Source organism: Pseudophryne corroboree, chromosome 1 (genome assembly GCF_028390025.1).
Source record: "Pseudophryne corroboree isolate aPseCor3 chromosome 1, aPseCor3.hap2, whole genome shotgun sequence".
Taxonomy (NCBI): Eukaryota; Metazoa; Chordata; class Amphibia; order Anura; family Myobatrachidae; genus Pseudophryne; species Pseudophryne corroboree.
Genome location: NC_086444.1, coordinates 1211486649 through 1211514331, shown reverse-complemented (window position 1 = coordinate 1211514331; position 27683 = coordinate 1211486649). Strand labels below are relative to the sequence as shown.

Below are 27683 nucleotides of genomic sequence, written 5' to 3'. Positions count from 1 at the left end.
AACTTTGGGAGTGCCACCGTGTTCTTTCAGGGAAAGACATTGGTAACTATTGATATTTGGGAAAGCACCCCACCTTTATACAGTGTTTATCCTGAGTGCCAAGCTACAGTGCATTGCATTATTTATACATATATACATATATAGTGACCAGGCTTTTTTAGCCCAGAGAACAGGAACAAGACCAAAAGAAACCACAGGAAATTCCCTGAAAGAGGATGTCCGCCTGGCATCACCACTGAAAAGAAGATATACAGAAGAAGAGGAAAACGGGGCAGTAGGAGGAAGAGAGAACAAGAAAAGAGCGCTATAATGACGGATATGAAGGAAAAAGGAATTTTCAACCTTTCAAAACATGTATTATCAAAACCGGAGGTCTCGTTGCTCAACAAAGGTCTCACATTCGCACCCACAGGTGGTCTCAATAAATTTGAGACCTTCATTGACTTAAACAAGTTCATCAGAAAACTTACACTGAAGAGACACTTTCTAAAGAAAGATAATGCCATTATTAGTAATTATGAAACCCAATCAAAATCAGGTTTGAAACCTAATTCTAAGTTTTATCCATTAGAATCAAAAGGGAGTAACATTAATATTTTTTATGAAATGGTAAAAAAGGACCTATGCGACACCGATCTAGAGAAAATAAAGGAGAAGAACATCACGAATCGAGAAAAAGAGGCATTAAAAAAGCTACAGAAAAACCAGGAAATTATTTTAAAACAAGCTGACAAAGGGGGGGGTCTGGTCATAATGGACCGTGATAAGTATATCACAGAAGCAGAGAGACTATTGGGAGACAACGCTTCCTATATGAAATTGTCCAATGACCCTAAAGATGCTTTCATCGAAGAACTGAGAACACTGCTAGTGCGTGGTCTACGTACGGACATTCTTACGAAGGGAGAATTCCAATTCTTGTTTAAATCAGATCCCATTACCCCTATTTTTTATTTCCTGCCGAAAATCCACAAAAATCTGGAAAACCCGCCCGGAAGACCTATAGTGGCGGGTATCGATTCTCTCACATCAAACTTATCAGAATATGTAGATGTCTTTTTAAAACCCCACGTAAAAGATTTACCATCTTTTTTAAAGGACACCACTTCTGTATTGAACTCCCTAAAAGATTTTGTGTGGAAAGACACCTTCAAGTGGGCAACAATAGATGTTCAATCACTATACACCTGTATAGATCATCAAAAAGGTGTAACCGCATGCAGAGATTTCTTGGAGAATGATACAACACTAACAACCTCCCATAAAGATTTTATCTGTGATGTCATGTTTTTTATCCTTCAACACAATTATTTTAAATTTTTAGAGGACTTTTATTTACAACGATGTGGGACCGCGATGGGTACAATTTTTGCACCAAGTTTCGCAAATCTTTTTATGGGCAGCTGGGAGAAGAATTTTATATATGGCAAACATGATTTTAAGGAACACTTAATCTTTTACCGTCGCTACATAGATGACATTTTAATCATCTGGGATGGAACAGAAGAAAGATTTTATGAATTCCTTGAACATCTGAGTAATAATGATATGAATCTCGTTTTTACATCCAAGATCAACCAAGAGTCTATTGAATTTCTTGATCTGGTTTTAATGGGTAAGGACAGTAAAATCAAGACAAAAAACTTCATCAAGCAAGTCGATACGAATAGCTACCTGCACTACAGAAGCAATCATCTAAAGAAATGGAAAAATAATATCCCCTTCTCCCAATTTAACAGGATAAAGAGAAACTGTACTAACCAGGAAGAATGTGAAGCCCAAATCGAGAAATACAAACAAAGATTCAAGGATAAAGAGTACCCTACGAATATTTTAGAAGAAGCAGCCACTAAAGCAAAAGCCCTAGAAAGATCTACACTACTAGAATATAAGACCAAAGAAACAAAAAAGGACTCCATCTCCTTTATCACCACATATAACCGTCATGAAAAAACCATTAGAGACTCACTCAAGAACCATTGGGGAATCCTACTAATGGATCCAGTACTCAAAGAAATTCTACCTCCTCGCCCTGAGATCATCTTCAGAAAATCAAAAAATCTTAAAGATACACTAGCCCCCAGCATGTTACGTAAGGATACTAAAGAAGATTTAAGAATGCCAAAATGCACTGGCTCCTATAAGTGCGGCCGATGTAATATCTGCAGGTACTTACACCCAGTAAGGAAGACTTTTACGGACACGGAAAAAAGGGAAACTCACAAAATCAAAGACTTCATAAACTGTAATACCCAATCAGTGATCTACCTTTTAGAATGTGGGTGCGGAAAGCAATACGTGGGAAAGACTAAGAGACCCCTCAAAATAAGAATCCAAGAACACGTCCGCAATATAAAGAATAAAATAGAAACACACGCAGTATCCAGACACTTCAACTTAGCACATGACTCAAACCCAGAAGCATTGACCTTCAAAGCTATCGAACTTGTGAAACTGGGCGAAAGAGGTGGCGATCTGGCCAACAGACTATCACGCAGAGAAATGTACTGGATCTTCCAACTGCAGACACTTCACCCAAAGGGATTCAACGACTACTATGAAATTGCGCCGTTCCTGTAATCTCATTCCTGGCACCAGGACCACACGGTCGGATCCTGAAACACTTAAATACATCTTCTCATCTCACGCATTGGCCATTACCCCCCCCTCCACCACCACCACTACCACTATATCCTTCTCCCACCTCCACCACCCCTCCACTAAAACGTGCATAGTCGTATCATAAATCACGCTGACACATGTATGGTAAGTGATTTTTACAGTCAAACCACACTGGACATGCCCAATCTCGTCCGATCTTGGAAGCGAAGCAGTGTCGGGCCTGATCAGTACCAGAACAGGGAGACCACCTGGGAAGATCAGGTACTGTAACCAAACTAATTAAAAAAAGCCTACATGAGCATGTCAGTATTATTATCCTGACTAACTAGCCAAAATAGCTATACTAATATATCATTTAACAGACATTAAGCACGATAAAAATATACACTTAATACCATCCCTCCCCTCACCGCCCCGATCTGCCCCTTGTAAACCTGCACTAAGCACTGTAATATGCACAAAGCACTTTTAATATACCGCCCTAATCTGCATCAGGCAATATGCACAAAGCACTTTTACTGTAATTAACAATCATTCAACTATATGCACTTATTATTATTTATTTATTATTATCTATATATTATTTATGTATATAATTTACTGTAAATATATATTTAATCTCCTTTTATAAGTATATCGATATCCCTTTATGGTCAGATGTTGCTCTTTCATTCTAAATATAAAATGCTGTACTGTCATCGTTTTTACATGCATTAATCCCCTTTTTCTATTTATTTCCTATTTCTATGCTAAGAAACACTATAAATGTCCATACTGCTGCCCTCCATTAAGATGGCCGCCGCATAGAGAGACTGAAGGAAAAATCTCTACAAAGATGGCCGCCGCTGAGAGAACTATGAACTCAAAACTCAGCTCTCTTGATACTAGAAGCATTGGAGATCGCGGGCGCATGCGCAGTCCGGTTTCCGGAAGTGGGGCGGAAGTGACGCGACGCCGAGAAACCGGAAGTGGGGCGGAAAACGCATCGGCGCACCTTCTGATGGATTTATTCGGTTTTCTGAACTCCAAACCTGCTCCTAAAACAAATAATTAACATATGGAACTTATATATTATCTAACTATGTCACTCACCAATGTAAAATAATAGCTCTTAGTCTGTCACAAAATATCATGTGGTATCAACAGGAAATGATGTCATAATTGACACCAGATTAGTATTGGTATAAATAGATGCCTGGTCCCAGTCTGCCAACACCCCTTGATGAAGTCTTAAGGACGAAACGCGTTGGGCTATCTGGCAGTGACTACATACCAAGTTAAGGAATCTTTTTACTATTTATTCATTTTTAACTGGTATTATATATTTCTGTATGTATAGTTTTTATCCCATTTTTTAGAAAAAGTTTTTGTCATTTTAAATTTTACACATTAATAAATTGTATTTTATTCTTAAACTATTCACCTAAAGTGAGATTCTTTTAGACACCATTGGTCGCTAAACCCCCTCCCCCCCAACTACATTGAATTCTCTTATACAGGGAACCGCCATCCCTGTTAGGGGGTAAGCAGACGCCCTTTTAAATTTCTAGGGAGTGTCAGATCAATATTGTTTACATCTATATTCAGGTCTATTTAACGTTGGTGAACACAAGTGGCGCAGTAATTTTTTCTATTTCTAAAATTTTTGGGCAATTATTTTTATTGCTGCCTGGTGCATCACAACGTTTTTAGAAGAATGTGGAGAAATTCAGATAGAGCAACCAAAAGACAAAACTGGTGCCAAAAAATATTTAATGAGAAACAACACCCCAATGAACCCTCACCACCATGTGATTTAGATGAATTATTTTGGGGCATAGAAAGACTCCTCACCAAAGAAGTGAAAACATGGTGGGACATCAAGGGTCTGGAGCATTATATATCAGTTAATAGAATTCCCAGGGGACTCAGACTCCTCAAACAACCCACATTCGGTAATCTTGACGCGGCATTTTTAGAAAAATGGGATAAAACATTACATAACTGTTCCATTGAACTCATGAAACTTCTGATTGAGGAAAAGAAGAACTCCCTCTTGGAATTAGAAAAGAATATCCAACATAAAGAAACTGAACTGGAACCTTTTAAAGATAAAGAGGACTATAAAATTAACGAGAAAGTTCTTCATAGAAAAATGGAGCATATTGAAGGAGAAGTCACTAAGAATAAAGAAAAGAAATTTCTAAGGGACAAAACAGACTACGAACAAGGAAAGATAAAGAATTGGAGTAGGTTTGGAACCATGAATCAGCAGATAAACAGAACAGACAGACAGTATTGGAAAACCGTTCCAATAAAAAGAAGACCATCACGGAATCAAGAAGGAATTTCACCATCTCCAACTGTAAGGTTGCAGAACAGATTCACAACACTACAACGATTCAACTCTAGCAGTGACCAGGCTTTTTTAACCCAGAGAACAGGAACAAGACCAAAAGAAACCACAGGAAATTCACTGAAAGAGGATGTCCGCCTGGCATCACCACTGAAAAGAAGATATACAGAAGAAGAGGAAAACGGGGCAGTAGGAGGAAGAGAGAACAAGAAAAGAGCGCTATAATGACGGATATGAAGGAAAAAGGAATTTTCAACCTTTCAAAACATGTATTATCAAAACCGGAGGTCTCGTTGCTCAACAAAGGTCTCACATTCGCACCCACAGGTGGTCTCAATAAATTTGAGACCTTCATTGACTTAAACAAGTTCATCAGAAAACTTACACTGAAGAGACACTTTCTAAAGAAAGATAATGCCATTATTAGTAATTATGAAACCCAATCAAAATCAGGTTTGAAACCTAATTCTAAGTTTTATCCATTAGAATCAAAAGGGAGTAACATTAATATTTTTTATGAAATGGTAAAAAAGGACCTATGCGACACCGATCTAGAGAAAATAAAGGAGAAGAACATCACGAATCGAGAAAAAGAGGCATTAAAAAAGCTACAGAAAAACCAGGAAATTATTTTAAAACAAGCTGACAAAGGGGGGGGTCTGGTCATAATGGACCGTGATAAGTATATCACAGAAGCAGAGAGACTATTGGGAGACAACGCTTCCTATATGAAATTGTCCAATGACCCTAAAGATGCTTTCATCGAAGAACTGAGAACACTGCTAGTGCGTGGTCTACGTACGGACATTCTTACGAAGGGAGAATTCCTATTCTTGTTTAAATCAGATCCCATTACCCCTATTTTTTATTTCCTGCCGAAAATCCACAAAAATCTGGAAAACCCGCCCGGAAGACCTATAGTGGCGGGTATCGATTCTCTCACATCAAACTTATCAGAATATGTAGATGTCTTTTTAAAACCCCACGTAAAAGATTTACCATCTTTTTTAAAGGACACCACTTCTGTATTGAACTCCCTAAAAGATTTTGTGTGGAAAGACACCTTCAAGTGGGCAACAATAGATGTTCAATCACTATACACCTGTATAGATCATCAAAAAGGTGTAACCGCATGCAGAGATTTCTTGGAGAATGATACAACACTAACAACCTCCCATAAAGATTTTATCTGTGATGTCATGTTTTTATCCTTCAACACAATTATTTTAAATTTTTAGAGGACTTTTATTTACAACGATGTGGGACCGCGATGGGTACAATTTTTGCACCAAGTTTCGCAAATCTTTTTATGGGCAGCTGGGAGAAGAATTTTATATATGGCAAACATGATTTTAAGGAACACTTAATCTTTTACCGTCGCTACATAGATGACATTTTAATCATCTGGGATGGAACAGAAGAAAGATTTTATGAATTCCTTGAACATCTGAGTAATAATGATATGAATCTCGTTTTTACATCCAAGATCAACCAAGAGTCTATTGAATTTCTTGATCTGGTTTTAATGGGTAAGGACAGTAAAATCGAGACAAAAAACTTCATCAAGCAAGTCGATACGAATAGCTACCTGCACTACAGAAGCAATCATCTAAAGAAATGGAAAAATAATATCCCCTTCTCCCAATTTAACAGGATAAAGAGAAACTGTACTAACCAGGAAGAATGTGAAGCCCAAATCGAGAAATACAAACAAAGATTCAAGGATAAAGAGTACCCTACGAATATTTTAGAAGAAGCAGCCACTAAAGCAAAAGCCCTAGAAAGATCTACACTACTAGAATATAAGACCAAAGAAACAAAAAAGGACTCCATCTCCTTTATCACCACATATAACCGTCATGAAAAAACCATTAGAGACTCACTCAAGAACCATTGGGGAATCCTACTAATGGATCCAGTACTCAAAGAAATTCTACCTCCTCGCCCCGAGATCATCTTCAGAAAATCTAAAAATCTTAAAGATACACTAGCCCCCAGCATGTTACGTAAGGATACTAAAGAAGATTTAAGAATGCCAAAATGCACTGGCTCCTATAAGTGCGGCCGATGTAATATCTGCAGGTACTTACACCCAGTAAGGAAGACTTTTACGGACACGGAAAAAAGGGAAACTCACAAAATCAAAGACTTCATAAACTGTAATACCCAATCAGTGATCTACCTTTTAGAATGTGGGTGCGGAAAGCAATACGTGGGAAAGACTAAGAGACCCCTCAAAATAAGAATCCAAGAACACGTCCGCAATATAAAGAATAAAATAGAAACACACGCAGTATCCAGACACTTCAACTTAGCACATGACTCAAACCCAGAAGCATTGACCTTCAAAGCTATCGAACTTGTGAAACTGGGCGAAAGAGGTGGCGATCTGGCCAACAGACTATCACGCAGAGAAATGTACTGGATCTTCCAACTGCAGACACTTCACCCAAAGGGATTCAACGACTACTATGAAATTGCGCCGTTCCTGTAATCTCATTCCTGGCACCAGGACCACACGGTCGGATCCTGAAACACTTAAATACATCTTCTCATCTCACGCATTGGCCATTACCCCCCCCCCCCCACCCCCACCACCACTATATCCTTCTCCCACCTCCACCACCCCTCCACTAAAACGTGCACAGTCGTATCATAAATCACGCTGACACATGTATGGTAAGTGATTTTTACAGTCAAACCACACTGGACATGCCCAATCTCGTCCGATCTTGGAAGCGAAGCAGTGTCGGGCCTGATCAGTACCAGAACAGGGAGACCACCTGGGAAGATCAGGTACTGTAACCAAACTAATTAAAAAAAGCCTACATGAGCATGTCAGTATTATTATCCTGACTAACTAGCCAAAATAGCTATACTAATATATCATTTAACAGACATTAAGCACGATAAAAATATACACTTAATACCATCCCTCCCCTCACCGCCCCGATCTGCCCCTTGTAAACCTGCACTAAGCACTGTAATATGCACAAAGCACTTTTAATATACCGCCCTAATCTGCATCAGGCAATATGCACAAAGCACTTTTACTGTAATTAACAATCATTCAACTATATGCACTTATTATTATTTATTTATTATTATCTATATATTATTTATGTATATAATTTACTGTAAATATATATTTAATCTCCTTTTATAAGTATATCGATATCCCTTTATGGTCAGATGTTGCTCTTTCATTCTAAATATAAAATGCTGTACTGTCATCGTTTTTACATGCATTAATCCCCTTTTTCTATTTATTTCCTATTTCTATGCTAAGAAACACTATAAATGTCCATACTGCTGCCCTCCATTAAGATGGCCGCCGCATAGAGAGACTGAAGGAAAAATCTCTACAAAGATGGCCGCCGCTGAGAGAACTATGAACTCAAAACTCAGCTCTCTTGATACTAGAAGCATTGGAGATCGCGGGCGCATGCGCAGTCCGGTTTCCGGAAGTGGGGCGGAAGTGACGCGACGCCGAGAAACCGGAAGTGGGGCGGAAAACGCATCGGCGCACCTTCTGATGGATTTATTCGGTTTTCTGAACTCCAAACCTGCTCCTAAAACAAATAATTAACATATGGAACTTATATATTATCTAACTATGTCACTCACCAATGTAAAATAATAGCTCTTAGTCTGTCACAAAATATCATGTGGTATCAACAGGAAATGATGTCATAATTGACACCAGATTAGTATTGGTATAAATAGATGCCTGGTCCCAGTCTGCCAACACCCCTTGATGAAGTCTTAAGGACGAAACGCGTTGGGCTATCTGGCAGTGACTACATACCAAGTTAAGGAATCTTTTTACTATTTATTCATTTTTAACTGGTATTATATATTTCTGTATGTATAGTTTTTATCCCATTTTTTAGAAAAAGTTTTTGTCATTTTAAATTTTACACATTAATAAATTGTATTTTATTCTTAAACTATTCACCTAAAGTGAGATTCTTTTAGACACCATTGGTCGCTAAACCCCCTCCCCCCCAACTACATTGAATTCTCTTATACAGGGAACCGCCATCCCTGTTAGGGGGTAAGCAGACGCCCTTTTAAATTTCTAGGGAGTGTCAGATCAATATTGTTTACATCTATATTCAGGTCTATTTAACGTTGGTGAACACAAGTGGCGCAGTAATTTTTTCTATTTCTAAAATTTTTGGGCAATTATTTTTATTGCTGCCTGGTGCATCACAACGTTTTTAGAAGAATGTGGAGAAATTCAGATAGAGCAACCAAAAGACAAAACTGGTGCCAAAAAATATTTAATGAGAAACAACACCCCAATGAACCCTCACCACCATGTGATTTAGATGAATTATTTTGGGGCATAGAAAGACTCCTCACCAAAGAAGTGAAAACATGGTGGGACATCAAGGGTCTGGAGCATTATATATCAGTTAATAGAATTCCCAGGGGACTCAGACTCCTCAAACAACCCACATTCGGTAATCTTGACGCGGCATTTTTAGAAAAATGGGATAAAACATTACATAACTGTTCCATTGAACTCATGAAACTTCTGATTGAGGAAAAGAAGAACTCCCTCTTGGAATTAGAAAAGAATATCCAACATAAAGAAACTGAACTGGAACCTTTTAAAGATAAAGAGGACTATAAAATTAACGAGAAAGTTCTTCATAGAAAAATGGAGCATATTGAAGGAGAAGTCACTAAGAATAAAGAAAAGAAATTTCTAAGGGACAAAACAGACTACGAACAAGGAAAGATAAAGAATTGGAGTAGGTTTGGAACCATGAATCAGCAGATAAACAGAACAGACAGACAGTATTGGAAAACCGTTCCAATAAAAAGAAGACCATCACGGAATCAAGAAGGAATTTCACCATCTCCAACTGTAAGGTTGCAGAACAGATTCACAACACTACAACGATTCAACTCTAGCAGTGACCAGGCTTTTTTAGCCCAGAGAACAGGAACAAGACCAAAAGAAACCACAGGAAATTCCCTGAAAGAGGATGTCCGCCTGGCATCACCACTGAAAAGAAGATATACAGAAGAAGAGGAAAACGGGGCAGTAGGAGGAAGAGAGAACAAGAAAAGAGCGCTATAATGACGGATATGAAGGAAAAAGGAATTTTCAACCTTTCAAAACATGTATTATCAAAACCGGAGGTCTCGTTGCTCAACAAAGGTCTCACATTCGCACCCACAGGTGGTCTCAATAAATTTGAGACCTTCATTGACTTAAACAAGTTCATCAGAAAACTTACACTGAAGAGACACTTTCTAAAGAAAGATAATGCCATTATTAGTAATTATGAAACCCAATCAAAATCAGGTTTGAAACCTAATTCTAAGTTTTATCCATTAGAATCAAAAGGGAGTAACATTAATATTTTTTATGAAATGGTAAAAAAGGACCTATGCGACACCGATCTAGAGAAAATAAAGGAGAAGAACATCACGAATCGAGAAAAAGAGGCATTAAAAAAGCTACAGAAAAACCAGGAAATTATTTTAAAACAAGCTGACAAAGGGGGGGGTCTGGTCATAATGGACCGTGATAAGTATATCACAGAAGCAGAGAGACTATTGGGAGACAACGCTTCCTATATGAAATTGTCCAATGACCCTAAAGATGCTTTCATCGAAGAACTGAGAACACTGCTAGTGCGTGGTCTACGTACGGACATTCTTACGAAGGGAGAATTCCTATTCTTGTTTAAATCAGATCCCATTACCCCTATTTTTTATTTCCTGCCGAAAATCCACAAAAATCTGGAAAACCCGCCCGGAAGACCTATAGTGGCGGGTATCGATTCTCTCACATCAAACTTATCAGAATATGTAGATGTCTTTTTAAAACCCCACGTAAAAGATTTACCATCTTTTTTAAAGGACACCACTTCTGTATTGAACTCCCTAAAAGATTTTGTGTGGAAAGACACCTTCAAGTGGGCAACAATAGATGTTCAATCACTATACACCTGTATAGATCATCAAAAAGGTGTAACCGCATGCAGAGATTTCTTGGAGAATGATACAACACTAACAACCTCCCATAAAGATTTTATCTGTGATGTCATGTTTTTTATCCTTCAACACAATTATTTTAAATTTTTAGAGGACTTTTATTTACAACGATGTGGGACCGCGATGGGTACAATTTTTGCACCAAGTTTCGCAAATCTTTTTATGGGCAGCTGGGAGAAGAATTTTATATATGGCAAACATGATTTTAAGGAACACTTAATCTTTTACCGTCGCTACATAGATGACATTTTAATCATCTGGGATGGAACAGAAGAAAGATTTTATGAATTCCTTGAACATCTGAGTAATAATGATATGAATCTCGTTTTTACATCCAAGATCAACCAAGAGTCTATTGAATTTCTTGATCTGGTTTTAATGGGTAAGGACAGTAAAATCGAGACAAAAAACTTCATCAAGCAAGTCGATACGAATAGCTACCTGCACTACAGAAGCAATCATCTAAAGAAATGGAAAAATAATATCCCCTTCTCCCAATTTAACAGGATAAAGAGAAACTGTACTAACCAGGAAGAATGTGAAGCCCAAATCGAGAAATACAAACAAAGATTCAAGGATAAAGAGTACCCTACGAATATTTTAGAAGAAGCAGCCACTAAAGCAAAAGCCCTAGAAAGATCTACACTACTAGAATATAAGACCAAAGAAACAAAAAAGGACTCCATCTCCTTTATCACCACATATAACCGTCATGAAAAAACCATTAGAGACTCACTCAAGAACCATTGGGGAATCCTACTAATGGATCCAGTACTCAAAGAAATTCTACCTCCTCGCCCCGAGATCATCTTCAGAAAATCAAAAAATCTTAAAGATACACTAGCCCCCAGCATGTTACGTAAGGATACTAAAGAAGATTTAAGAATGCCAAAATGCACTGGCTCCTATAAGTGCGGCCGATGTAATATCTGCAGGTACTTACACCCAGTAAGGAAGACTTTTACGGACACGGAAAAAAGGGAAACTCACAAAATCAAAGACTTCATAAACTGTAATACCCAATCAGTGATCTACCTTTTAGAATGTGGGTGCGGAAAGCAATACGTGGGAAAGACTAAGAGACCCCTCAAAATAAGAATCCAAGAACACGTCCGCAATATAAAGAATAAAATAGAAACACACGCAGTATCCAGACACTTCAACTTAGCACATGACTCAAACCCAGAAGCATTGACCTTCAAAGCTATCGAACTTGTGAAACTGGGCGAAAGAGGTGGCGATCTGGCCAACAGACTATCACGCAGAGAAATGTACTGGATCTTCCAACTGCAGACACTTCACCCAAAGGGATTCAACGACTACTATGAAATTGCGCCGTTCCTGTAATCTCATTCCTGGCACCAGGACCACACGGTCGGATCCTGAAACACTTAAATACATCTTCTCATCTCACGCATTGGCCATTACCCCCCCCCCCACCACCACCACCACCACTATATCCTTCTCCCACCTCCACCACCCCTCCACTAAAACGTGCACAGTCGTATCATAAATCACGCTGACACATGTATGGTAAGTGATTTTTACAGTCAAACCACACTGGACATGCCCAATCTCGTCCGATCTTGGAAGCGAAGCAGTGTCGGGCCTGATCAGTACCAGAACAGGGAGACCACCTGGGAAGATCAGGTACTGTAACCAAACTAATTAAAAAAAGCCTACATGAGCATGTCAGTATTATTATCCTGACTAACTAGCCAAAATAGCTATACTAATATATCATTTAACAGACATTAAGCACGATAAAAATATACACTTAATACCATCCCTCCCCTCACCGCCCCGATCTGCACCTTGTAAACCTGCACTAAGCACTGTAATATGCACAAAGCACTTTTAATATACCGCCCTAATCTGCATCAGGCAATATGCACAAAGCACTTTTACTGTAATTAACAATCATTCAACTATATGCACTTATTATTATTTATTTATTATTATCTATATATTATTTATGTATATAATTTACTGTAAATATATATTTAATCTCCTTTTATAAGTATATCGATATCCCTTTATGGTCAGATGTTGCTCTTTCATTCTAAATATAAAATGCTGTACTGTCATCGTTTTTACATGCATTAATCCCCTTTTTCTATTTATTTCCTATTTCTATGCTAAGAAACACTATAAATGTCCATACTGCTGCCCTCCATTAAGATGGCCGCCGCATAGAGAGACTGAAGGAAAAATCTCTACAAAGATGGCCGCCGCTGAGAGAACTATGAACTCAAAACTCAGCTCTCTTGATACTAGAAGCATTGGAGATCGCGGGCGCATGCGCAGTCCGGTTTCCGGAAGTGGGGCGGAAGTGACGCGACGCCGAGAAACCGGAAGTGGGGCGGAAAACGCATCGGCGCACCTTCTGATGGATTTATTCGGTTTTCTGAACTCCAAACCTGCTCCTAAAACAAATAATTAACATATGGAACTTATATATTATCTAACTATGTCACTCACCAATGTAAAATAATAGCTCTTAGTCTGTCACAAAATATCATGTGGTATCAACAGGAAATGATGTCATAATTGACACCAGATTAGTATTGGTATAAATAGATGCCTGGTCCCAGTCTGCCAACACCCCTTGATGAAGTCTTAAGGACGAAACGCGTTGGGCTATCTAGCAGTGACTACATACCAAGTTAAGGAATCTTTTTACTATTTATTCATTTTTAACTGGTATTATATATTTCTGTATGTATAGTTTTTATCCCATTTTTTAGAAAAAGTTTTTGTCATTTTAAATTTTACACATTAATAAATTGTATTTTATTCTTAAACTATTCACCTAAAGTGAGATTCTTTTAGACACCATTGGTCGCTAAACCCCCTCCCCCCCAACTACATTGAATTCTCTTATACAGGGAACCGCCATCCCTGTTAGGGGGTAAGCAGACGCCCTTTTAAATTTCTAGGGAGTGTCAGATCAATATTGTTTACATCTATATTCAGGTCTATTTAACGTTGGTGAACACAAGTGGCGCAGTAATTTTTTCTATTTCTAAAATTTTTGGGCAATTATTTTTATTGCTGCCTGGTGCATCACAACGTTTTTAGAAGAATGTGGAGAAATTCAGATAGAGCAACCAAAAGACAAAACTGGTGCCAAAAAATATTTAATGAGAAACAACACCCCAATGAACCCTCACCACCATGTGATTTAGATGAATTATTTTGGGGCATAGAAAGACTCCTCACCAAAGAAGTGAAAACATGGTGGGACATCAAGGGTCTGGAGCATTATATATCAGTTAATAGAATTCCCAGGGGACTCAGACTCCTCAAACAACCCACATTCGGTAATCTTGACGCGGCATTTTTAGAAAAATGGGATAAAACATTACATAACTGTTCCATTGAACTCATGAAACTTCTGATTGAGGAAAAGAAGAACTCCCTCTTGGAATTAGAAAAGAATATCCAACATAAAGAAACTGAACTGGAACCTTTTAAAGATAAAGAGGACTATAAAATTAACGAGAAAGTTCTTCATAGAAAAATGGAGCATATTGAAGGAGAAGTCACTAAGAATAAAGAAAAGAAATTTCTAAGGGACAAAACAGACTACGAACAAGGAAAGATAAAGAATTGGAGTAGGTTTGGAACCATGAATCAGCAGATAAACAGAACAGACAGACAGTATTGGAAAACCGTTCCAATAAAAAGAAGACCATCACGGAATCAAGAAGGAATTTCACCATCTCCAACTGTAAGGTTGCAGAACAGATTCACAACACTACAACGATTCAACTCTAGCAGTGACCAGGCTTTTTTAGCCCAGAGAACAGGAACAAGACCAAAAGAAACCACAGGAAATTCCCTGAAAGAGGATGTCCGCCTGGCATCACCACTGAAAAGAAGATATACAGAAGAAGAGGAAAACGGGGCAGTAGGAGGAAGAGAGAACAAGAAAAGAGCGCTATAATGACGGATATGAAGGAAAAAGGAATTTTCAACCTTTCAAAACATGTATTATCAAAACCGGAGGTCTCGTTGCTCAACAAAGGTCTCACATTCGCACCCACAGGTGGTCTCAATAAATTTGAGACCTTCATTGACTTAAACAAGTTCATCAGAAAACTTACACTGAAGAGACACTTTCTAAAGAAAGATAATGCCATTATTAGTAATTATGAAACCCAATCAAAATCAGGTTTGAAACCTAATTCTAAGTTTTATCCATTAGAATCAAAAGGGAGTAACATTAATATTTTTTATGAAATGGTAAAAAAAGGACCTATGCGACACCGATCTAGAGAAAATAAAGGAGAAGAACATCACGAATCGAGAAAAAGAGGCATTAAAAAAGCTACAGAAAAACCAGGAAATTATTTTAAAACAAGCTGACAAAGGGGGGGGGTCTGGTCATAATGGACCGTGATAAGTATATCACAGAAGCAGAGAGACTATTGGGAGACAACGCTTCCTATATGAAATTGTCCAATGACCCTAAAGATGCTTTCATCGAAGAACTGAGAACACTGCTAGTGCGTGGTCTACGTACGGACATTCTTACGAAGGGAGAATTCCAATTCTTGTTTAAATCAGATCCCATTACCCCTATTTTTTATTTCCTGCCGAAAATCCACAAAAATCTGGAAAACCCGCCCGGAAGACCTATAGTGGCGGGTATCGATTCTCTCACATCAAACTTATCAGAATATGTAGATGTCTTTTTAAAACCCCACGTAAAAGATTTACCATCTTTTTTAAAGGACACGACTTCTGTATTGAACTCCCTAAAAGATTTTGTGTGGAAAGACACCTTCAAGTGGGCAACAATAGATGTTCAATCACTATACACCTGTATAGATCATCAAAAAGGTGTAACCGCATGCAGAGATTTCTTGGAGAATGATACAACACTAACAACCTCCCATAAAGATTTTATCTGTGATGTCATGTTTTTTATCCTTCAACACAATTATTTTAAATTTTTAGAGGACTTTTATTTACAACGATGTGGGACCGCGATGGGTACAATTTTTGCACCAAGTTTCGCAAATCTTTTTATGGGCAGCTGGGAGAAGAATTTTATATATGGCAAACATGATTTTAAGGAACACTTAATCTTTTACCGTCGCTACATAGATGACATTTTAATCATCTGGGATGGAACAGAAGAAAGATTTTATGAATTCCTTGAACATCTGAGTAATAATGATATGAATCTCGTTTTTACATCCAAGATCAACCAAGAGTCTATTGAATTTCTTGATCTGGTTTTAATGGGTAAGGACAGTAAAATCGAGACAAAAAACTTCATCAAGCAAGTCGATACGAATAGCTACCTGCACTACAGAAGCAATCATCTAAAGAAATGGAAAAATAATATCCCCTTCTCCCAATTTAACAGGATAAAGAGAAACTGTACTAACCAGGAAGAATGTGAAGCCCAAATCGAGAAATACAAACAAAGATTCAAGGATAAAGAGTACCCTACGAATATTTTAGAAGAAGCAGCCACTAAAGCAAAAGCCCTAGAAAGATCTACACTACTAGAATATAAGACCAAAGAAACAAAAAAGGACTCCATCTCCTTTATCACCACATATAACCGTCATGAAAAAACCATTAGAGACTCACTCAAGAACCATTGGGGAATCCTACTAATGGATCCAGTACTCAAAGAAATTCTACCTCCTCGCCCCGAGATCATCTTCAGAAAATCAAAAAATCTTAAAGATACACTAGCCCCCAGCATGTTACGTAAGGATACTAAAGAAGATTTAAGAATGCCAAAATGCACTGGCTCCTATAAGTGCGGCCGATGTAATATCTGCAGGTACTTACACCCAGTAAGGAAGACTTTTACGGACACGGAAAAAAGGGAAACTCACAAAATCAAAGACTTCATAAACTGTAATACCCAATCAGTGATCTACCTTTTAGAATGTGGGTGCGGAAAGCAATACGTGGGAAAGACTAAGAGACCCCTCAAAATAAGAATCCAAGAACACGTCCGCAATATAAAGAATAAAATAGAAACACACGCAGTATCCAGACACTTCAACTTAGCACATGACTCAAACCCAGAAGCATTGACCTTCAAAGCTATCGAACTTGTGAAACTGGGCGAAAGAGGTGGCGATCTGGCCAACAGACTATCACGCAGAGAAATGTACTGGATCTTCCAACTGCAGACACTTCACCCAAAGGGATTCAACGACTACTATGAAATTGCGCCGTTCCTGTAATCTCATTCCTGGCACCAGGACCACACGGTCGGATCCTGAAACACTTAAATACATCTTCTCATCTCACGCATTGGCCATTACCCCCCCCCCCACCACCACCACCACTACCACTATATCCTTCTCCCACCTCCACCACCCCTCCACTAAAACGTGCATAGTCGTATCATAAATCACGCTGACACATGTATGGTAAGTGATTTTTACAGTCAAACCACACTGGACATGCCCAATCTCGTCCGATCTTGGAAGCGAAGCAGTGTCGGGCCTGATCAGTACCAGAACAGGGAGACCACCTGGGAAGATCAGGTACTGTAACCAAACTAATGAAAAAAAGCCTACATGAGCATGTCAGTATTATTATCCTGACTAACTAGCCAAAATAGCTATACTAATATATCATTTAACAGACATTAAGCACGATAAAAATATACACTTAATACCATCCCTCCCCTCACCGCCCCGATCTGCACCTTGTAAACCTGCACTAAGCACTGTAATATGCACAAAGCACTTTTAATATACCGCCCTAATCTGCATCAGGCAATATGCACAAAGCACTTTTACTGTAATTAACAATCATTCAACTATATGCACTTATTATTATTTATTTATTATTATCTATATATTATTTATGTATATAATTTACTGTAAATATATATTTAATCTCCTTTTATAAGTATATCGATATCCCTTTATGGTCAGATGTTGCTCTTTCATTCTAAATATAAAATGCTGTACTGTCATCGTTTTTACATGCATTAATCCCCTTTTTCTATTTATTTCCTATTTCTATGCTAAGAAACACTACAAATGTCCATACTGCTGCCCTCCATTAAGATGGCCGCCGCATAGAGAGACTGAAGGAAAAATCTCTACAAAGATGGCCGCCGCTGAGAGAACTATGAACTCAAAACTCAGCTCTCTTGATACTAGAAGCATTGGAGATCGCGGGCGCATGCGCAGTCCGGTTTCCGGAAGTGGGGCGGAAGTGACGCGACGCCGAGAAACCGGAAGTGGGGCGGAAAACGCATCGGCGCACCTTCTGATGGATTTATTCGGTTTTCTGAACTCCAAACCTGCTCCTAAAACAAATAATTAACATATGGAACTTATATATTATCTAACTATGTCACTCACCAATGTAAAATAATAGCTCTTAGTCTGTCACAAAATATCATGTGGTATCAACAGGAAATGATGTCATAATTGACACCAGATTAGTATTGGTATAAATAGATGCCTGGTCCCAGTCTGCCAACACCCCTTGATGAAGTCTTAAGGACGAAACGCGTTGGGCTATCTGGCAGTGACTACATACCAAGTTAAGGAATCTTTTTACTATTTATTCATTTTTAACTGGTATTATATATTTCTGTATGTATAGTTTTTATCCCATTTTTTAGAAAAAGTTTTTGTCATTTTAAATTTTACACATTAATAAATTGTATTTTATTCTTAAACTATTCACCTAAAGTGAGATTCTTTTAGACACCATTGGTCGCTAAACCCCCTCCCCCCCAACTACATTGAATTCTCTTATACAGGGAACCGCCATCCCTGTTAGGGGGTAAGCAGACGCCCTTTTAAATTTCTAGGGAGTGTCAGATCAATATTGTTTACATCTATATTCAGGTCTATTTAACGTTGGTGAACACAAGTGGCGCAGTAATTTTTTCTATTTCTAAAATTTTGGGGCAATTATTTTTATTGCTGCCTGGTGCATCACAACGTTTTTAGAAGAATGTGGAGAAATTCAGATAGAGCAACCAAAAGACAAAACTGGTGCCAAAAAATATTTAATGAGAAACAACACCCCAATGAACCCTCACCACCATGTGATTTAGATGAATTATTTTGGGGCATAGAAAGACTCCTCACCAAAGAAGTGAAAACATGGTGGGACATCAAGGGTCTGGAGAATTATATATCAGTTAATAGAATTCCCAGGGGACTCAGACTCCTCAAACAACCCACATTCGGTAATCTTGACGCGGCATTTTTAGAAAAATGGGATAAAACATTACATAACTGTTCCATTGAACTCATGAAACTTCTGATTGAGGAAAAGAAGAACTCCCTCTTGGAATTAGAAAAGAATATCCAACATAAAGAAACTGAACTGGAACCTTTTAAAGATAAAGAGGACTATAAAATTAACGAGAAAGTTCTTCATAGAAAAATGGAGCATATTGAAGGAGAAGTCACTAAGAATAAAGAAAAGAAATTTCTAAGGGACAAAACAGACTACGAACAAGGAAAGATAAAGAATTGGAGTAGGTTTGGAACCATGAATCAGCAGATAAACAGAACAGACAGACAGTATTGGAAAACCGTTCCAATAAAAAGAAGACCATCACGGAATCAAGAAGGAATTTCACCATCTCCAACTGTAAGGTTGCAGAACAGATTCACAACACTACAACGATTCAACTCTAGCAGTGACCAGGCTTTTTTAGCCCAGAGAACAGGAACAAGACCAAAAGAAACCACAGGAAATTCCCTGAAAGAGGATGTCCGCCTGGCATCACCACTGAAAAGAAGATATACAGAAGAAGAGGAAAACGGGGCAGTAGGAGGAAGAGAGAACAAGAAAAGAGCGCTATAATGACGGATATGAAGGAAAAAGGAATTTTCAACCTTTCAAAACATGTATTATCAAAACCGGAGGTCTCGTTGCTCAACAAAGGTCTCACATTCGCACCCACAGGTGGTCTCAATAAATTTGAGACCTTCATTGACTTAAACAAGTTCATCAGAAAACTTACACTGAAGAGACACTTTCTAAAGAAAGATAATGCCATTATTAGTAATTATGAAACCCAATCAAAATCAGGTTTGAAACCTAATTCTAAGTTTTATCCATTAGAATCAAAAGGGAGTAACATTAATATTTTTTATGAAATGGTAAAAAAGGACCTATGCGACACCGATCTAGAGAAAATAAAGGAGAAGAACATCACGAATCGAGAAAAAGAGGCATTAAAAAAGCTACAGAAAAACCAGGAAATTATTTTAAAACAAGCTGACAAAGGGGGGGGTCTGGTCATAATGGACCGTGATAAGTATATCACAGAAGCAGAGAGACTATTGGGAGACAACGCTTCCTATATGAAATTGTCCAATGACCCTAAAGATGCTTTCATCGAAGAACTGAGAACACTGCTAGTGCGTGGTCTACGTACGGACATTCTTACGAAGGGAGAATTCCAATTCTTGTTTAAATCAGATCCCATTACCCCTATTTTTTATTTCCTGCCGAAAATCCACAAAAATCTGGAAAACCCGCCCGGAAGACCTATAGTGGCGGGTATCGATTCTCTCACATCAAACTTATCAGAATATGTAGATGTCTTTTTAAAACCCCACGTAAAAGATTTACCATCTTTTTTAAAGGACACCACTTCTGTATTGAACTCCCTAAAAGATTTTGTGTGGAAAGACACCTTCAAGTGGGCAACAATAGATGTTCAATCACTATACACCTGTATAGATCATCAAAAAGGTGTAACCGCATGCAGAGATTTCTTGGAGAATGATACAACACTAACAACCTCCCATAAAGATTTTATCTGTGATGTCATGTTTTTTATCCTTCAACACAATTATTTTAAATTTTTAGAGGACTTTTATTTACAACGATGTGGGACCGCGATGGGTACAATTTTTGCACCAAGTTTCGCAAATCTTTTTATGGGCAGCTGGGAGAAGAATTTTATATATGGCAAACATGATTTTAAGGAACACTTAATCTTTTACCGTCGCTACATAGATGACATTTTAATCATCTAGGATGGAACAGAAGAAAGATTTTATGAATTCCTTGAACATCTGAGTAATAATGATATGAATCTCGTTTTTACATCCAAGATCAACCAAGAGTCTATTGAATTTCTTGATCTGGTTTTAATGGGTAAGGACAGTAAAATCGAGACAAAAAACTTCATCAAGCAAGTCGATACGAATAGCTACCTGCACTACAGAAGCAATCATCTAAAGAAATGGAAAAATAATATCCCCTTCTCCCAATTTAACAGGATAAAGAGAAACTGTACTAACCAGGAAGAATGTGAAGCCCAAATCGAGAAATACAAACAAAGATTCAAGGATAAAGAGTACCCTACAAATATTTTAGAAGAAGCAGCCACTAAAGCAAAAGCCCTAGAAAGATCTACACTACTAGAATATAAGACCAAAGAAACAAAAAAGGACTCCATCTCCTTTATCACCACATATAACCGTCATGAAAAAACCATTAGAGACTCACTCAAGAACCATTGGGGAATCCTACTAATGGATCCAGTACTCAAAGAAATTCTACCTCCTCGCCCCGAGATCATCTTCAGAAAATCAAAAAATCTTAAAGATACACTAGCCCCCAGCATGTTACGTAAGGATACTAAAGAAGATTTAAGAATGCCAAAATGCACTGGCTCCTATAAGTGCGGCCGATGTAATATCTGCAGGTACTTACACCCAGTAAGGAAGACTTTTACGGACACGGAAAAAAGGGAAACTCACAAAATCAAAGACTTCATAAACTGTAATACCCAATCAGTGATCTACCTTTTAGAATGTGGGTGCGGAAAGCAATACGTGGGAAAGACTAAGAGACCCCTCAAAATAAGAATCCAAGAACACGTCCGCAATATAAAGAATAAAATAGAAACACACGCAGTATCCAGACACTTCAACTTAGCACATGACTCAAACCCAGAAGCATTGACCTTCAAAGCTATCGAACTTGTGAAACTGGGCGAAAGAGGTGGCGATCTGGCCAACAGACTATCACGCAGAGAAATGTACTGGATCTTCCAACTGCAGACACTTCACCCAAAGGGATTCAACGACTACTATGAAATTGCGCCGTTCCTGTAATCTCATTCCTGGCACCAGGACCACACGGTCGGATCCTGAAACACTTAAATACATCTTCTCATCTCACGCATTGGCCATTACCCCCCCCCCCACCACCACCACCACCACTATATCCTTCTCCCACCTCCACCACCCCTCCACTAAAACGTGCACAGTCGTATCATAAATCACGCTGACACATGTATGGTAAGTGATTTTTACAGTCAAACCACACTGGACATGCCCAATCTCGTCCGATCTTGGAAGCGAAGCAGTGTCGGGCCTGATCAGTACCAGAACAGGGAGACCACCTGGGAAGATCAGGTACTGTAACCAAACTAATGAAAAAAAGCCTACATGAGCATGTCAGTATTATTATCCTGACTAACTAGCCAAAATAGCTATACTAATATATCATTTAACAGACATTAAGCACGATAAAAATATACACTTAATACCATCCCTCCCCTCACCGCCCCGATCTGCACCTTGTAAACCTGCACTAAGCACTGTAATATGCACAAAGCACTTTTAATATACCGCCCTAATCTGCATCAGGCAATATGCACAAAGCACTTTTACTGTAATTAACAATCATTCAACTATATGCACTTATTATTATTTATTTATTATTATCTATATATTATTTATGTATATAATTTACTGTAAATATATATTTAATCTCCTTTTATAAGTATATCGATATCCCTTTATTGTCAGATGTTGCTCTTTCATTCTAAATATAAAATGCTGTACTGTCATCGTTTTTACATGCATTAATCCCCTTTTTCTATTTATTTCCTATTTCTATGCTAAGAAACACTATAAATGTCCATACTGCTGCCCTCCATTAAGATGGCCGCCGCATAGAGAGACTGAAGGAAAAATCTCTACAAAGATGGCCGCCGCTGAGAGAACTATGAACTCAAAACTCAGCTCTCTTGATACTAGAAGCATTGGAGATCGCGGGCGCATGCGCAGTCCGGTTTCCGGAAGTGGGGCGGAAGTGACGCGACGCCGAGAAACCGGAAGTGGGGCGGAAAACGCATCGGCGCACCTTCTGATGGATTTATTCTGTTTTCTGAACTCCAAACCTGCTCCTAAAACAAATAATTAACATATGGAACTTATATATTATCTAACTATGTCACTCACCAATGTAAAATAATAGCTCTTAGTCTGTCACAAAATATCATGTGGTATCAACAGGAAATGATGTCATAATTGACACCAGATTAGTATTGGTATAAATAGATGCCTGGTCCCAGTCTGCCAACACCCCTTGATGAAGTCTTAAGGACGAAACGCGTTGGGCTATCTGGCAGTGACTACATACCAAGTTAAGGAATCTTTTTACTATTTATTCATTTTTAACTGGTATTATATATTTCTGTATGTATAGTTTTTATCCCATTTTTTAGAAAAAGTTTTTGTCATTTTAAATTTTACACATTAATAAATTGTATTTTATTCTTAAACTATTCACCTAAAGTGAGATTCTTTTAGACACCATTGGTCGCTAAACCCCCTCCCCCCCAACTACATTGAATTCTCTTATACAGGGAACCGCCATCCCTGTTAGGGGGTAAGCAGACGCCCTTTTAAATTTCTAGGGAGTGTCAGATCAATATTGTTTACATCTATATTCAGGTCTATTTAACGTTGGTGAACACAAGTGGCGCAGTAATTTTTTCTATTTCTAAAATTTTTGGGCAATTATTTTTATTGCTGCCTGGTGCATCACAACGTTTTTAGAAGAATGTGGAGAAATTCAGATAGAGCAACCAAAAGACAAAACTGGTGCCAAAAAATATTTAATGAGAAACAACACCCCAATGAACCCTCACCACCATGTGATTTAGATGAATTATTTTGGGGCATAGAAAGACTCCTCACCAAAGAAGTGAAAACATGGTGGGACATCAAGGGTCTGGAGCATTATATATCAGTTAATAGAATTCCCAGGGGACTCAGACTCCTCAAACAACCCACATTCGGTAATCTTGACGCGGCATTTTTAGAAAAATGGGATAAAACATTACATAACTGTTCCATTGAACTCATGAAACTTCTGATTGAGGAAAAGAAGAACTCCCTCTTGGAATTAGAAAAGAATATCCAACATAAAGAAACTGAACTGGAACCTTTTAAAGATAAAGAGGACTATAAAATTAACGAGAAAGTTCTTCATAGAAAAATGGAGCATATTGAAGGAGAAGTCACTAAGAATAAAGAAAAGAAATTTCTAAGGGACAAAACAGACTACGAACAAGGAAAGATAAAGAATTGGAGTAGGTTTGGAACCATGAATCAGCAGATAAACAGAACAGACAGACAGTATTGGAAAACCGTTCCAATAAAAAGAAGACCATCACGGAATCAAGAAGGAATTTCACCATCTCCAACTGTAAGGTTGCAGAACAGATTCACAACACTACAACGATTCAACTCTAGCAGTGACCAGGCTTTTTTAGCCCAGAGAACAGGAACAAGACCAAAAGAAACCACAGGAAATTCCCTGAAAGAGGATGTCCGCCTGGCATCACCACTGAAAAGAAGATATACAGAAGAAGAGGAAAACGGGGCAGTAGGAGGAAGAGAGAACAAGAAAAGAGCGCTATAATGACAGATATGAAGGAAAAAGGAATTTTCAACCTTTCAAAACATGTATTATCAAAACCGGAGGTCTCGTTGCTCAACAAAGGTCTCACATTCGCACCCACAGGTGGTCTCAATAAATTTGAGACCTTCATTGACTTAAACAAGTTCATCAGAAAACTTACACTGAAGAGACACTTTCTAAAGAAAGATAATGCCATTATTAGTAATTATGAAACCCAATCAAAATCAGGTTTGAAACCTAATTCTAAGTTTTATCCATTAGAATCAAAAGGGAGTAACATTAATATTTTTTATGAAATGGTAAAAAAGGACCTATGCGACACCGATCTAGAGAAAATAAAGGAGAAGAACATCACGAATCGAGAAAAAGAGGCATTAAAAAAGCTACAGAAAAACCAGGAAATTATTTTAAAACAAGCTGACAAAGGGGGGGGTCTGGTCATAATGGACCGTGATAAGTATATCACAGAAGCAGAGAGACTATTGGGAGACAACGCTTCCTATATGAAATTGTCCAATGACCCTAAAGATGCTTTCATCGAAGAACTGAGAACACTGCTAGTGCGTGGTCTACGTACGGACATTCTTACGAAGGGAGAATTCCAATTCTTGTTTAAATCAGATCCCATTACCCCTATTTTTTATTTCCTGCCGAAAATCCACAAAAATCTGGAAAACCCGCCTGGAAGACCTATAGTGGCGGGTATCGATTCTCTCACATCAAACTTATCAGAATATGTAGATGTCTTTTTAAAACCCCACGTAAAAGATTTACCATCTTTTTTAAAGGACACCACTTCTGTATTGAACTCCCTAAAAGATTTTGTGTGGAAAGACACCTTCAAGTGGGCAACAATAGATGTTCAATCACTATACACCTGTATAGATCATCAAAAAGGTGTAACCGCATGCAGAGATTTCTTGGAGAATGATACAACACTAACAACCTCCCATAAAGATTTTATCTGTGATGTCATGTTTTTTATCCTTCAACACAATTATTTTAAATTTTTAGAGGACTTTTATTTACAACGATGTGGGACCGCGATGGGTACAATTTTTGCACCAAGTTTCGCAAATCTTTTTATGGGCAGCTGGGAGAAGAATTTTATATATGGCAAACATGATTTTAAGGAACACTTAATCTTTTACCGTCGCTACATAGATGACATTTTAATCATCTGGGATGGAACAGAAGAAAGATTTTATGAATTCCTTGAACATCTGAGTAATAATGATATGAATCTCGTTTTTACATCCAAGATCAACCAAGAGTCTATTGAATTTCTTGATCTGGTTTTAATGGGTAAGGACAGTAAAATCGAGACAAAAAACTTCATCAAGCAAGTCGATACGAATAGCTACCTGCACTACAGAAGCAATCATCTAAAGAAATGGAAAAATAATATCCCCTTCTCCCAATTTAACAGGATAAAGAGAAACTGTACTAACCAGGAAGAATGTGAAGCCCAAATCGAGAAATACAAACAAAGATTCAAGGATAAAGAGTACCCTACGAATATTTTAGAAGAAGCAGCCACTAAAGCAAAAGCCCTAGAAAGATCTACACTACTAGAATATAAGACCAAAGAAACAAAAAAGGACTCCATCTCCTTTATCACCACATATAACCGTCATGAAAAAACCATTAGAGACTCACTCAAGAACCATTGGGGAATCCTACTAATGGATCCAGTACTCAAAGAAATTCTACCTCCTCGCCCCGAGATCATCTTCAGAAAATCAAAAAATCTTAAAGATACACTAGCCCCCAGCATGTTACGTAAGGATACTAAAGAAGATTTAAGAATGCCAAAATGCACTGGCTCCTATAAGTGCGGCCGATGTAATATCTGCAGGTACTTACACCCAGTAAGGAAGACTTTTACGGACACGGAAAAAAGGGAAACTCACAAAATCAAAGACTTCATAAACTGTAATACCCAATCAGTGATCTACCTTTTAGAATGTGGGTGCGGAAAGCAATACGTGGGAAAGACTAAGAGACCCCTCAAAATAAGAATCCAAGAACACGTCCGCAATATAAAGAATAAAATAGAAACACACGCAGTATCCAGACACTTCAACTTAGCACATGACTCAAACCCAGAAGCATTGACCTTCAAAGCTATCGAACTTGTGAAACTGGGCGAAAGAGGTGGCGATCTGGCCAACAGACTATCACGCAGAGAAATGTACTGGATCTTCCAACTGCAGACACTTCACCCAAAGGGATTCAACGACTACTATGAAATTGCGCCGTTCCTGTAATCTCATTCCTGGCACCAGGACCACACGGTCGGATCCTGAAACACTTAAATACATCTTCTCATCTCACGCATTGGCCATTACCCCCCCCCCCCACCACCACCACCACCACTATATCCTTCTCCCACCTCCACCACCCCTCCACTAAAACGTGCATAGTCGTATCATAAATCACGCTGACACATGTATGGTAAGTGATTTTTACAGTCAAACCACACTGGACATGCCCAATCTCGTCCGATCTTGGAAGCGAAGCAGTGTCGGGCCTGATCAGTACCAGAACAGGGAGACCACCTGGGAAGATCAGGTACTGTAACCAAACTAATTAAAAAAAGCCTACATGAGCATGTCAGTATTATTATCCTGACTAACTAGCCAAAATAGCTATACTAATATATCATTTAACAGACATTAAGCACGATAAAAATATACACTTAATACCATCCCTCCCCTCACCGCCCCGATCTGCACCTTGTAAACCTGCACTAAGCACTGTAATATGCACAAAGCACTTTTAATATACCGCCCTAATCTGCATCAGGCAATATGCACAAAGCACTTTTACTGTAATTAACAATCATTCAACTATATGCACTTATTATTATTTATTTATTATTATCTATATATTATTTATGTATATAATTTACTGTAAATATATATTTAATCTCCTTTTATAAGTATATCGATATCCCTTTATGGTCAGATGTTGCTCTTTCATTCTAAATATAAAATGCTGTACTGTC

The 27683-nt window shown here is 38.2% G+C and overlaps 6 pseudogenes; all 6 read left to right on the top strand.

The window, feature by feature from the left end:
* The first annotated feature begins 2775 nt into the window (after positions 1 to 2775).
* Positions 2776 to 2895, top strand: LOC134935065 (5S ribosomal RNA; annotated as a pseudogene).
* Positions 2896 to 7645: 4750 nt separating this feature from the next.
* Positions 7646 to 7765, top strand: LOC134935057 (5S ribosomal RNA; annotated as a pseudogene).
* Positions 7766 to 12517: 4752 nt separating this feature from the next.
* LOC134935052 (5S ribosomal RNA) lies at positions 12518 to 12637 on the top strand (annotated as a pseudogene).
* Positions 12638 to 17394: 4757 nt separating this feature from the next.
* LOC134935045 (5S ribosomal RNA) lies at positions 17395 to 17514 on the top strand (annotated as a pseudogene).
* Positions 17515 to 22266: 4752 nt separating this feature from the next.
* On the top strand, positions 22267 to 22386 carry LOC134935036 (5S ribosomal RNA; annotated as a pseudogene).
* Positions 22387 to 27139: 4753 nt separating this feature from the next.
* LOC134935030 (5S ribosomal RNA) lies at positions 27140 to 27259 on the top strand (annotated as a pseudogene).
* Positions 27260 to 27683: the final 424 nt, after the last annotated feature.